General features: G+C 46.5%; 1 protein-coding gene across 1 annotated transcript in view; it reads right to left on the bottom strand.

The window, feature by feature from the left end:
* LOC107106402 (dedicator of cytokinesis protein 1) overlaps positions 1-14,089 on the bottom strand; it is a 288,943-nt gene that overhangs the window by 81,428 nt on the left and 193,426 nt on the right. The window lies entirely within an intron of this gene.

Here is a 14,089-nt window from a genome sequence, read left to right as displayed (position 1 = left end):
TATATTGGTAGAACTGGCCACGGACTGTCACCCTGCTCTGAGCCTTAGAAAACATACCAGTACTTGGTGGGGGGGAACTCTTGTAGTGAACTTTGATATTTTTTTTTAGTGAAATATGACAAATTACAGGTCAAGTATAACAGAGGTGGAACAATCACTGTCAGAACCCTGCCTAATCTAGTTGCTTAAGTGTTACAACCTGCCCAAACTACTTATTTATTTAAATATTTATATCCCACTTTTCCTGTGACTCAAGGCAACTTACAAATAATACTGAAAAGCATAATGGGTACACAAAAAAAAATCTATTTCCCCCCAGCTCCATTATAGGCTATGGGGACCATTATAATCAATGGGCCCTATAGGCTATAATGGAGAATTGATCTGGGGTTATCTGGGGCTTGGGGGGGGCTGTTTTTTGAGGCAGGGGCACCAAATGTGCAACATAGCTGCTGGTGCCTTTCCTTAACCCCCAAAGTTGCAAAAAGATTGGCAAGGGGGGGTCTAATTCTATGGGCCCCAGAAGGAGTTGCCCCTATCCTCCATTGTTTCCAATGGAGGGAGAAATGCCTTAGTGTGAGCAGAAGCTTACAATCCCTGAACTGGCAGCTAAAATTTTGTGCACCAGCACTCCTCTAAGCACAGCTTAGAGTGAACTCTGCTTTGGAGCTTACCTCTGGGTTGGGCTGGTCTGACTGAGCTCCGAGAATGAGTTCTGAAGGCCTCTATAGGCTGTTGGAGCTCACTGTTGGAGCTCAGTCCAGTTAGGCAGCCTGACTCAACTGAGCTCACAGAGTGAGCTCCAAAGGCTGACCTCACACTTGCAGCTCAGATGGGATGGCGACCCGGCGGTAGGCTCTGAAAGCATTTAAATGCCTTTGGAGCTCACTTCCAGATTGGGGGCCCCCACAAACTTCTGAAGCACCAACTGATTCATGCAATGGAGAAGTTCATGGAAGCTCATGGTTCGTGAAAACCCCTGAAGCATGAACTTCCCTCCACTTTTCCCTAGACACCATCCCTAGACATAACCCTATTCAAAGATTCCAAATCAAAGTAGAAGTACAACTTAAGTGTAGGGGGAAAGAAGAATCTCTGTTGAAGATGTTATTTGAGAATGCTGAAAGTCAAAGCACATTAATATAAGTATTCTAGCTATTCAGACTCCCTTTAAAGCAGCAAAATGTTTTCACAAAAACATTACGGTTGATCTTGTGTTCAGTAAAACTCAGCCTGTATGTTGCAGCCTTTATATATCAGTGCCTTTTAAATTGTGCTTCTCTTTTTATTGACTGTAGCTAAAATGTTGTGGAACCATCCCAAAGTTTTCAGGTCTTTTTTTGTGATCTTGTGTTCAGTAAAACTCAGCCTGTATGTTCAAGCCTTAATATATCAGTGCCTTTTAAATTGTGGTTCTCTTTTAATTGACTGTAGCTAAAATGTTGTGGAGCCATCCCAAAGTTTTCAGGTCTTTTTTTGCCAAGTGCCATGGTTTCATGTAAGCATTTCCATGGAACATATCTTCTAGTATCTACAGATATTCAAAAGTACCATGTGAGACACTGTAACCAGAAAATCCGTCATTCCTCCAATGAAGAGTCATTATGGGAGGGGGAGGTAAAGATAAGGCACAGAAATGTTTGGGGAGGACAAGCAACAAGTGGAAAAGATTTAGATTTTTTTTCCTTTAAAGAAGGAAAGAGGACAGAATACAGCAGAGAAAAAATAATTCAACAGAAGCAAAGCTAAAGACATAGAAGAAAAATCAATCAGTAAAGCCAAACAAAGAAACAGAGTAACAACCATAAGGCAGTGAACAAAAAGAAAAATCCACTGAAGAGCTCTATCACTGACATTGGAGAAAACACCTCTGGTTGAACAGCAGCTGTCCTACTCTCTCTAATTCCTCCAAATCTGCAGGAAGTCCTTTCCTGAAGCCTTAGGAAATATGGTTGCTGTTAAATAATGAAATAAATGCCCCGTGGTATGGCGTAAATAGTCAGGGAACTTATCCAATCATGCAGAATGGATGCATATTCAATAGGCACTCCCAAATAGGGGTGTGCATTCAGTTTATCTGAATAGATAAAATACCTGAGTATCTTTAAACCAAATGCAGATCTCCGATCTGTATTCAGCTACTGATATAGCTGACCCCCCAAAAAGCCCAATTTCCCCCAGCTTTTGTTAGCGTGCATTCAGCTATACCAAGAAGCCCTCTCTTTCAAACCAGCAGCAGCAGAGCGATTCAGCAAGTGACCCTTCTGAGTTTATTTATTTAATTTATACCCCACCCTCCCTGCTGAAGCAGGCTCAGGGCAGTTTACAAGAGCAACACAAAAACAGTAATAACATAAATAAAACCATCTAAAAACAATTCAAAACATAAAGTGGTAGCAAGTTGTAACTATACATTAAGGATGGCGGCAACGGTTACTTTGTTCATCAGTTCTTGATCTTTATCACATGCTAGTAAGAAGGCCCATTGCGGAAACAAATGCAACGAGCTCTAGAAAGAGAGTCTGCAGAGAGAAAGAGAGTCGGAGGAAGGGATGGACAAATGGACGGGAAGGGGAGGAAAGACTGGGGTAGGACAACAGACTCAACCAAGGGAGCCGGACTCAGAAGAGCTCTAAAGTGAAATCTGCAAATGGGGGGAGAAGGGGTGGGAAGAGAGAGACAATCGGAGGGAGAGAGACAGAAAGAAATCAGGCAGGCAGACTGAGAGGGAGAACAGCTGGAAAGGGGAGATCCACAAAACAGACTGCAGGGGGAAAGGTCCCAATCCCAGCCTACTTCCTTGGAAGTTCTATTGCACTCAGTCGGACTTCCAGGTCAGTGTGCTGATGACAGGGGGACGGAGGCGGCGTCAGGAGGAAGAGAGAGATGGAGGGACAGACAGACAGGCTGGAGGCAGAGAGCAGAGCGAGGAATGGAGAGGACAGAGCAAGATCAAAAGACAGGCGAGGCAGAAAAAGAAAGTGGGGGGCATTAAGAAAGTGGATTGCGGATCCTTCAGGCGGTTCATGGCAACGTGTCACCCTGTCCATTTCGGCAAGGAAGGAAGATCCACTCGACAGAGAAAGCGAGGGAGCCTATAGGAGAGCTGTTGGGGATGAGTGAAAGAAAAGAGGCAGGAAAAGAAGCGAGAGATGGAGCCCTGACGGGGAGGTCAGCGTCGGGAACTGCACAAAGAGGCCTGCTCGTATCCTCCCACTGGCAGCTTCCGCCGAGCGTGATGCCACCGCGTCGCAGGATGGGAGCGGTGCTGAGTCGAACACTGCTGTGGCCGGGAGGCCAGGCCTCGCTCTGGGCAAGATGGTGGGCCTGGCGCTCACTGTCTACCAGAGGCCACTCATCCTGGCTGCTGAGCTGAAGTGTGCCCTGTGGGCTGCCGCCACCCGCCCCTCCCGGAGGCTGACCAGAACCCTGCAAAGGCAGCTGGGGGAGGCGAAGACAGGAAGCAGACAGACGCTGCCTTGGCAAAGGGGAGGCCTGACACTACCCGTCCCTCCCAGAGCCCTACCAGTGTTCTCAGAAGGCAGCTGGGGAGGCGGGTGAAGAAGGGGAGCAGAGGGATGGTGCCGTGCCATGCTGATGGCCCGCTGCCCTCAATGGCCATTCGCGGCAACTGCCGCTGCCTGCAGAGGAGCAGCCACTGTGAGCAATGCCAATGGAAGCCTCAGGCCTCTGAGCCTCAGCCCACCGGAGCGTCTGTCCCGTCCGTGGCCTCGCAGCACACTGAGGCCGAGACGCTGGCCACGGCTTCTGTGGGTGGGACTCCAGCAACATATCCATTGGCACACCATCAGAGTGACAGGTCAGGGAGCGAAAGGCTGTGGGAACATGTGGAATATTGAGGAAAAAGGGACACGAAAACTCAATTACATATAAGGAGAGATATACAACTGGCACAGATTGTAATGGTGGAGTCGGGTGCCCCTTTAGTTAATGGTGAAGTCGGGCGCCCCTTTAGTGATGATGTTGGTGATGGTGGTGGCTCCTTAATCGAAGGTCTGGTGGAAGAGCTGCTGGTGGAAGAGTTCACTTGTTATATCACACCACCAACCCCGCACTTGGAGAAGGCAGAATTACACCTGTGTGTTCTCAGCTGTAAAAAGGGCAATTTGCATGGGCTTGAGAGGGTACCCTGGGCCTTCTCAACAGGGACCATAAGTCCAGGGTGGTGGCAGCGGAAGGCAGAGACCCCCTGGGGTCATGACACCTGCCATTCTCTCTTTTAGGCACCACGTCAAAACATTTCTTTTTACCCAGGCTTTTAACTAAGGGGTTGGCTAATAGTCTTTTAGCTTGAGGACTGTTTTGCGAAGATCATTTTGATGCTGTTTTTATGCCCTGGGTGGGTTTTTAGTGATTTTTGAATAGGTTTATGGAATGCATATATGTCCCACAAGAGAAACTGTTCTAGCTTTTACTGTGGATTCACTGAATTTCCCCAGTACATTCTGGCATACTTCATCTAGTGATTCATGTCTGGACAGAAACTCTCTGGAGTGACAAGCCACCCTGACATAATTCCTAATTATCGGACCACCCGAACAGCTACTGCAGATAGTTAACACCAGTGAAACACCACAGCTACGGCCCTGCAACAGAGCAAGATCAAAAGACAGGCGAGGCAGAAAAAGAAAGTGGTGGGCATTAAGAAAGTGGATTGCGGAGGGATCCTTCAGGCGGTTCATGGCAATGTGTCGCCCTGTCCATTTTGGCAAGGAAGGAAGTTCCACTCAACAGAGAGAGCGAGGGAGCCTATAGGAGAGCTGTTGGGGATGAGTGAAAGAAAAGAGGCAGGAAAAGAAGCGAGAGGTGGAGCCCTGAAGGCGAGGTCAGCGTTGGGAAGGGCTCCCCAAAGAGGGCGAGGTAAAGGTGGCACAAAAAGGCCTGCTCGTATTCTCCCACCGGCAGCTTCTGCTGAGCGCAATGCCACCGCGTCGCAGGATGGGAGTGGTGCTGAGTTGAATGCTGCTGTGGCCGGGAGGCCAGGCTTCGCTCTGGGCAAGATGGCAGGCCTGGCGCCCACCGTTTACCAGAGGCCACTCATCCTGGCAGCCAAGCTGAAGTGTGCCCTGTGGGCTGCCAACACCCGCCCCTCCCGGAGGCTGACCAGAGCCTTGCAAAGGCAGCTGGGGGAGGCGAAGACGGGAAGCAGACAGACGCCGCCTTGGCGAAGGGGAGGCCTGACACTACCCGTCCCTCCCAGAACCCTACCAGTGTCCTCAGAAGACAGCAGGGGAGGCGGGTGAAGATGGGGAGCAGATGGATAGCGCCGTGCCATGCTGATGACCTGCTGCCCTCAATGGCCATTCGCGGCAACTGCCGCTGCCTGCAGAGGAGCAGTCACTGTGAGCAATGCCAATGCAAGCCTCAGGCCTCTGAGCCTCAGCCCACCGGAGTGTCTGTCCCATCCGTGGCCTTGCAGCACACTGAGGCTAAGACGCTGGCCACGGCTTCTGTGGGCGGGACTCCAGCAGCACATCCATTGGCACACCATTGGAGTGACAGGTCAGGGAGCAAAAGGCTGTGGGAGCTTGTGGAATGTTGAGGAAAGAGGGACACAAAAACTCAATTATATATAAGGAGAGATATACAACTGGCACAGATTGTAATGGTGAAGTCGGGCGCCCCTTTAGTGATGATGTTGGTGATGGTGGTGGCTCCTTAATCGAAGGTCTGGTGGAAGAGCTGCTGGTGGAAGAGTTCACTTGTTATATCACACCACCAACCCCGCACTTGGAGAAGGCAGAATTACACCTGTGTGTTCTCAGCTGTAAAAAGGGCAATTTGCATGGGCTTGAGAGGGTACCCTGGGCCTTCTCAACAGGGACCATAAGTCCAGGGTGGTGGCAGCGGAAGGCAGAGACCCCCTGGGGTCATGACACCTGCCATTCTCTCTTTTAGGCACCACGTCAAAACATTTCTTTTTACCCAGGCTTTTAACTAAGGGGTTGGCTAATAGTCTTTTAGCTTGAGGACTGTTTTGCGAAGATCATTTTGATGCTGTTTTTATGCCCTGGGTGGGTTTTTAGTGATTTTTGAATAGGTTTATGGAATGCATATATGCCCCACAAGAGAAACTGTTCTAGCTTTTACTGTGGATTCACTGAATTTCCCCAGTACATTCTGGCATACTTCATCTAGTGATTCATGTCTGGACAGAAACTCTCTGGAGTGACAAGCCACCCCGACATAATTCCTAATTATCAGACCACCCGAACAGCTACTGCAGATAGTTAACATCAGTGAAACACCACAAGATGCTTTGACATTAAGTAAATTTGAAGCTTGAAAATAGTTGAAGTGCCACTAGAATATTATTAAAGACTATAAGAGTGACAAAAGCCTGCTGGGGTTTATGGTAAAAGTTACATTTTTGTAACAAGCATTACAAAAATCGCTTTTAAGATTGACTACTGGAGCCCAGCTTCATGTGTTTTTGCGTTAACAGAGATGCGATTTTACAACCAACTGACACTTTACCTTGGTTATTTTAAGAAGTTTTATTGCCTCTTTTATTATTGCTTCTACTCTGCTGCTGTTTTAGATGTTTCAGATATTTAAAAATATGTTCTATAACTTTCTAAGTTTATAATTTCATGGTGGCAATTTTTTGTACGCTGTATGTATAACAGTTAATGATCCCACCCACCCCGTCGGAATAACGAGACAGACACCAATCACTTGGGTAAAACTATGGGCCACTTTATATCAGTAAATGGCAAGGGGTAAACCAACTGTGGTGCATACAAGGCAAGGGGTCTCAATAGACCCCTCCCTTGTGATGCTATGGGTGAGCCACCCAGCCCCTGGCAGGAGCCAACTTGTTGTGGCTCGCCCCAGGCCAGCACAGCAAATGGCCAACCACCCAGAAGGTCAGTCCACACGGCGTACAACTTAATGGCCAAACCCTCCGGGCAGCCCCATAAATACAGTCTGCATTCCTCCACCATGGGTCGCACAACCCAAAGGTAGCTCATGCCAGACCCCGAAACCCCAAAACTGGGTGCTATTCGGTGCCCCCCTAGCCGCAAAATCATCAGTCATAAAACATTCCTGCCAATCTAAAATGACCAACCTGCCAACCGCGGCACCTCCCTGAACCAATTCCACAATCCACTGTGATATTGTGTAGGGTAGGTGAAAAAACACCCCAGCCTGCTAGCCAATCAACTGGAGTCAAAAAATCCTACCTGGCTCCCTCCCCACACAAACGTGGGGGTAGGGCGACCAGGGACTGCCTACACAGTGACCAGGGAGGGAGGGAGGGCCAATCACCAGCCGATGACTGGCCATAGTGGGGGAGAGCTAGCCATTAAACGGCAAGCTCTGCCCCCTGTAGGAGTATGTGCTCCCTCTGTCCTTCCAGGGAGGCAAAGCCGGCAGGGTGAGGCCGAATTGTTGGACAAAAAGAATGAGGATGATACTATTAAAATATTAAGGAAAACATTAAGGTAACAATAGGGTTGCAAGATCCCTCCTGGCAACTGGAGGGCAATGGGGGGACTTAACAGGAGAGGTGTCGAACAGGAAGTGATGTAATCACACTGCTATGCTCTGATATTTGGGCGAAAACTCTATGGTAAAAATGGCTTCTACCATACAGTCTTTGCCCAAATACCAGAGCATCACTTGGATGTCACTGATGTGATGATATTACTTTCTCTGCAACACCAGCAATATGGCCTGGGCCTTCCTCTTTCTCCTGGTAAGTCCCCCCACTGGCCAGCTGATTGGTGGTGGGAGAGCCAGGCCCTGGAGACAGGAGACCCCCCCACCTCCACTGGGGGGGGTCTGACAACCCTATGTAACAAGGTAGCATAGCCCACTAATGACAAAGGAATGAAAGGGTTGCTAACAGAAGACAGGGATATTTCAGAGACACCAACAATCCTTAGTGTTAGTCTTCACTGTAAAAAATATTGGCCAGTAAACCATATTGAAACTGCTATTTTCAGGAACAGTATATGGAAAACTGTGTCAAATAGAAATGAGAAGATACGATGTTTTAGGGCTAATGTACATATTAAAACTTTAGGGCCTGGATGACATATACCAAAGGATTCCTAAAGAATTTGAATGTGAGCTGTGGTGTCATTTAAAAAAAATGTAACTTGTTACTAAAAATGTAACTTGTTACTAAAATTGGTCTGGAGAGTTACAAATGTAACACCAAAGGATCCACAGGAGATTCCTGAAATTACCAACTAGTAATATCTATCACATTAAAGACATAATGGTGGCTATTATAAATACAGAACATGGTTTATGCAGACATCATACACACATACAAAGAAGCTTCTGACTAGGTCTTTCAGCAAAGGTTCCCCAGTCATGAAATAAGAGGATAGATTGTCTCCTGGATTAGAAACCAGTTAAGTGGGGCTTCACAGGGATGTACTGAATCCACTGCTGTTTCATTGGTTTATAAATGATGAGTATTGAAGTGGTCAGGTTTAAGATAATACCAAGTTATTCAGGATTGTAGAACCAGAACAGATTGGGGAAAGCTCCAAGAGTTTTTCAAACTGAATGACAGGGAAACAACTTAGAAAATGAAGTTCAGTGTTCAAAGAAATGCTAAGGACTTCAGGGCTTTTCAGTTTACAAAAAAGAAAAGTGGTGGTGGGGGACAAGGCAGAGGCTCATAAAATTATGTAAGCAGAGAGAGAACCTTTTCTTACTTTCTCATTATACTAAAACTCAGGGGAACCCAATGGTGTTGATGGGTTACAGATACAGGACAGACACAAGGATGTGTCTGGACATATGAAGTCGCCTTATTGTTCTATCAAGGTCAGTATTGTCTACTCAGATTGGCAGGGGTTCTCAGGGATACAAGCAAGGTATCTCTCACATCACCTTCTTACCTGATCCTTTGAAATGGCAATGCCAGGAATTGAATCTGGGACCTGCATACCAGCAGATCTACCACTGAGCTGTGGCCTCTCCTCTGTTTCTTCACTCAAAAAATAATTAACCTGTGGCATTTACTGCTACATGATGCATTGATGGCTACTAGTTTAGTTAGCATTAAAGGGGGACTGAAAACGTTTATGGAGGATTGGATTAATCAATAGCTTTTAACCACAACGAATAAATAAAACCTCTATGTTCAAAGGCAGTAACCCTCTGAATACCAGTTTTGGGGAGCGAAAGCAAGGGAGGGAGTTGTCCTTCATGTCCTGCTTGTAACCTTTGAGGATGCATCTATTTGTCCACTGTGTGAAACACAATGCAGGAATGAATCTACCATTAGTTTAGACTAGCTTAGTACACTTATATTCTTATGACAGAATAAATAGATGTGATAATGATTTGGAATTCTGTTTCTCCACTAATAATGCTGTATCCTAACTGCTTACTCACAGATGTAATGAACAGACAGATTCATATTTGCTACTTTGGGAAGTACAGTTGATGGGTTAAAACAATGTACTAGTGATTACGGATGGGCACGAACTGTCTCATGAGCCAAACTTGGGCTGGTTCAGAGCTCCCGAACTAGTGTTCAGGGAAGGCATCTTCCCCAAACATTTTCCAGACTTTTGACCAGTTTGGCTGCTCAGGCCATTTAAACCTAACAGCTGAGCCATTTCATTGCCTGGTTTCGCTTCCCCATGCTTTGAAGCGGGGGGAAGTGAAATGGACTGGTGAAATAGCTGCAGTTGCCCCACTGTTTGGTTGAAACAGCTGCAAGCCATTACCCCAATCAGTTTCACTTCCCCCTGCTTCCAAGTGTACTAGTAATATCTATCACATTAAAGACATCATGATGGCTATTATAAATACAGAACATGGTTCTGTATTTAAGATAATACCTTTTTGACCAGTTTGGCTGCTCAGGCCATTTAAACCTAACAGCTGAGCCATTTCATTGCCTGGTTTCGCTTCCCCATGCTTTGAAGCGGGGGGAAGTGAAATGGACTGGTGAAATAGCTGCAGTTGCCCCACTGTTTGGTTGAAACAGCTGCAAGCCATTACCCCAATCAGTTTCACTTCCCCCTGCTTCCAAGTGGGGGGAAGTGAAACAGACCAGTGAAATGGCAACCAGCAGGGGTCATTTCGTAGAAAAAGAGCTAGGGGAACTCATTAGCATAACTCATTAGCATATGCCACACCCCCTGACATCACCGGAACTGTGTCATAAGGCCACACCCACCACTCAGTCTTAGTCTTAATGGTTAGTCTTAAAGGTGCTATTTGTTAGTCTTAAAGGTGCTATTTGAACTCTTGGACTATTTTGCAGCAACAGACTAACACAGCTAATTCCTCTGAATCTAAACCCACCACTCAGGCTCCACCCCCAAACAGGCGGGGAGGAAATGGGGAGGAAGCAACTTACCCTCCCTCTTCTCCTGCCTCCTCCTCGCTGAATGAGGGCTGGAAGCGGGGCGGCCAGAAGCAGGGGGCGGGGCTTCGTCGTGTGCCCCGCCCCACACCCCTCATCCGGGGGAATGGCGATCCCCCCCAAATCGACCTCTGGCTACCAGCCATTTCAGCCTAACAGCTGACAGGCACACCTGTCACTGTTACCAGTTTCACTTCCTCCCGCTTCCAATGAAATAGCTGCCAGCCATTTAAACCAAACAGTGGGGAGGGTCTGCCCATCAGGCATTAAACTTGTTGGTTTCACTTCCCCCACTGTGGCTGGGAGAAACGGGGAACCAAACTGGCCAGTTCAGTGCCTTTTGGCTCAGTTTGGGGGCCACCCTGAACTGAACTGGAACTTTAAGGTTCGTACCCATCCCTATGAGTAATTACGGCATCACTTTATTAGTAAGGAAGCAAAAGCACCAGTGACAACCAAACTGAACCCTTTAAATGCTCTGTTTTTAGCAGGGGCTGCCTGTGCCTGATCTCCAAGCGGCAAAATCACCGCTTGGAGATCAGGGAAAGTGAAGCGGCACCTTGCAGGAGGTGAGGAGATGGGCAGCTGCCAGCTGCACACCTTCCCTGAACTCCAAGTGGTGCCGCTTGGAGTTCAGGGAAGGCATGCAGCCAGCAGTCACCCCTCTCCCCCTGTAAGGGAGAGGTGCAGTAGCACACCTTCCCTGAACTCCAAGTGCTGCTGCTTTGAATTCAGGGAAGGCATGCAGCTAGCAGCCACCCCCCCTCCCCTCTTGCAAGAGTTAAAAGGCCTACAGATCAGCTGGAGGCCCCTTTAAATCTTGGAGGAGGGGAGGGAGAGGGGGGGCTGCAAGATTTAAAGGGCCCTCCAGCTGAAGGGCCCTTTTAATGCCACAGGAGGAGATGGAGCAGCAGCTTTTGTGGAGTGTGCCTCCCATTTGAGGGGGTGGGCCCCCAAAATGCCTCACCATAGCTACGGGTCAGTGTACTGGAAGAGTGCACTATGCATAAGTTCAATATGCATGTTCACTTTTTTTATGAATGCAAAAATGTCTATATCCAGCTTTGGTACACATTATCCGAAACCTAGTTTTTTTTTAACTACCCCATCCAAAACCTAGATTTTTGAGGGTATGTGTTCATGCATATGAAAGCTGAAAAAAATGAACATTGCCCTTCTTACCGAAAATGGTAAATGCACATATTGAGACCATGTGTAGCACACTTTCTTGGTGAGCAAGATATAAATGTCTAAATCATAGCCAACTGAAAAGTGCTTCTCATTTGTCAAGTCACACTTCGCAATGAACCATAGCCATAGTTTACAAACCCACCACAAACCATGGTTTCTGTCCAATCACAGAGGCCGTTGGCAGCCACTTAAAATATCAAATATGGGTACTTCTCCATAGCAAATACATACATTGTAAACAATATGCTATGTGTGCAATAACCAAGGTAATATTTCAGCAGTTCATTTCCCTGTCACCTGTCTGCTTCTGAGAATAAGACTGACTGCAATTACTTGTCCAGAGTGCTAACAGGATATATGTAAGGACATATACTGCTATTTTTTTACATCTCAGTAGTTCAGCAAAAACAATTTACAGCTATCTATGTGTTATATATATATATATGCTGCTTCTGAAAACAGGCATAAGCCACCAATAAAACTAGCAGAATTCTTTAATACAAATATGAATGGCATTCAGTTGCTTATTAGCTTCTTCAGCTGGCAAATATCCCTGCTAGTATTATAAGATATGCTCTCAAGTTGCAAGGCAAGTGTTACTGGGTTGCAAAGAAAAAGATAAGAAAGAAACTGAACTTGCGTTCAGTTAGTGGGAGCAACATTTGTTCATTTGTCAGTTAAAGAACAGTGCAAATACACAAACAGCATCAGAAAAGAGCTAAGACTAAAGGCAAAGCAGTCTAGAAATTGTCCTTTTCTTTCCTGAAATACCATTTACGCAAAGAAAAAAAATAGTTCTTGCTTTAAATGGACGGCACTAGCCTCTGTTCAATCATGTTCTGTATTACACGAAGGCTGTTTTTCAAGATAAGAAAAATGAAAAAGCCGGAGTACTGTACGAGGCTTGGAAGAAGCCAATGTCTTTAGTCCTCACTACAAGAAACCAGGTCATAGTTTTGTGGCATTATGTCCAGGATGCATATGGGACCATATTCAGAGGAAAAGCCTTAGCCAGGGCCCAGTAACAAAAAGAAAATAATCATATCTGAAGGAACACAAAGGGCCTGAGAAGAAGCAGAAAAATTACTCCTCGTTGCACAGGCAATGAGATCCTGAGATGCCTTAGAAATTAACTGAACCCTACGCTCCCTTCACTAGAGTTGGCTGTCAATAGTTAACAAGTCCTTGCACACTACATAGCAGAATGTACTCTTATCTGTAAGAAAGGCTGTTAGCTGAGCAGTGAGCAATGGGTTTGAGAGATTCACCTCTATAAAGAGTATATAGCAGGAGAAGAAAGCAAACAATTGTCTTGGATACTTTGAGGAATTTTATTAAGAAAAAAGGCAAGACGACTTCCGGTGATGGCGGCGCACTAGAGCAGACTCACCTCCTGGACCTTCCGGGGGTGAAGCTGCGCTCCAGCCGAAGGAGGGGGTGCACAGGTTCATCACCCCCCCAGGGACCCGGTTGAAGGGACCCTGGCCATGGAACTTCTGAGAGGTCACCTCTTCGATAGCGGAATGCCGGAGAATTGAGACGCCTCTCCGTTCCGACGGTTCTCCGTGCTGAGAGACCGAATGGACTTAAGCAACGCTAACAGGGGCAAGCGCAGGAGATCGAGCGTCCGAAAGAGAACGTACACGAGGTCCGAGGACCGATTATGAACGTGAGTTGTTTAAGCGATGTTTAAAGAGAAAAGAAAGCTCCCTACCCTAACCTACGCAGCAGAGATTAAGGCGAGTGGGGGAGGGACGCCTCCCAAGTGCATAAACTTTTGAGCGGATGAGGGGGGGAGCGGAAGAAAAAACGCTTAAAACGGTTAAGAAGTACTTACAAAGGAGTGTTTGAGCATTTAAGCGCATATTCAGAGACTTTAAAAAAATTGCGAAAGTAAACAAACCGAAGAACATGGCGGGGAAGAGGACAGAAAAGGAGAAGTTGCTGAAATCGAAAGTGACGGAAAGCCCAAAAACGGAAGGAACCAATGAGCTGGCAAAGATTTTGGCAGAATCCATGCACCCTCTAATGGACCAGCTGAATAACTTCAAGGAACAGATGTCTAATATGACTCAATGTATCACCGCTCAGCAAACCCAGATAAATGAGACTTTGAAAATGATGAATCAAACAGCTGAGAAGGTGAAAGAAGTGGATGCCACTGCCCAAAAGGTGAAGAAAAAAGTAAAACAACTGGAAAAGAAGCAAGTCTCCACAGAAGATCAATTGCTACAACTACAAATAGAAAAGGCTAACATGATTCTTCGCTTTCAGGGCTTGCCAGAGACTAAAGGAGAGAATCTAAAGGAAATGATGAGTGAAGTATTGGCCCCAGTGACAGAGATGAAGGCGGAACTGTTGATAAGAGATATGGATGTGGCCTATAGGTCATATTCAAGATATATAAAGAAAAACAATCTGCCTGGGGAAATTGTTGTAAGATTCTTGAAGAGGCATGTGAGGGATGCAATCCTGAAAGCAGTATCTGGAGTACCCCTGAAAGTTGGGAAAAATGTCATAAGAGTTCTAAAA

The sequence above is a fragment of the Gekko japonicus genome, unplaced genomic scaffold, assembly GCF_001447785.1.
Source record: "Gekko japonicus isolate JY-2015 unplaced genomic scaffold, Gekko_japonicus_V1.1 scaffold23, whole genome shotgun sequence".
Lineage (NCBI taxonomy): Eukaryota > Metazoa > Chordata > Lepidosauria > Squamata > Gekkonidae > Gekko > Gekko japonicus.
Note: the sequence above shows the minus strand (reverse complement) of the source record. Positions and strands in the feature narration are given on the sequence as shown.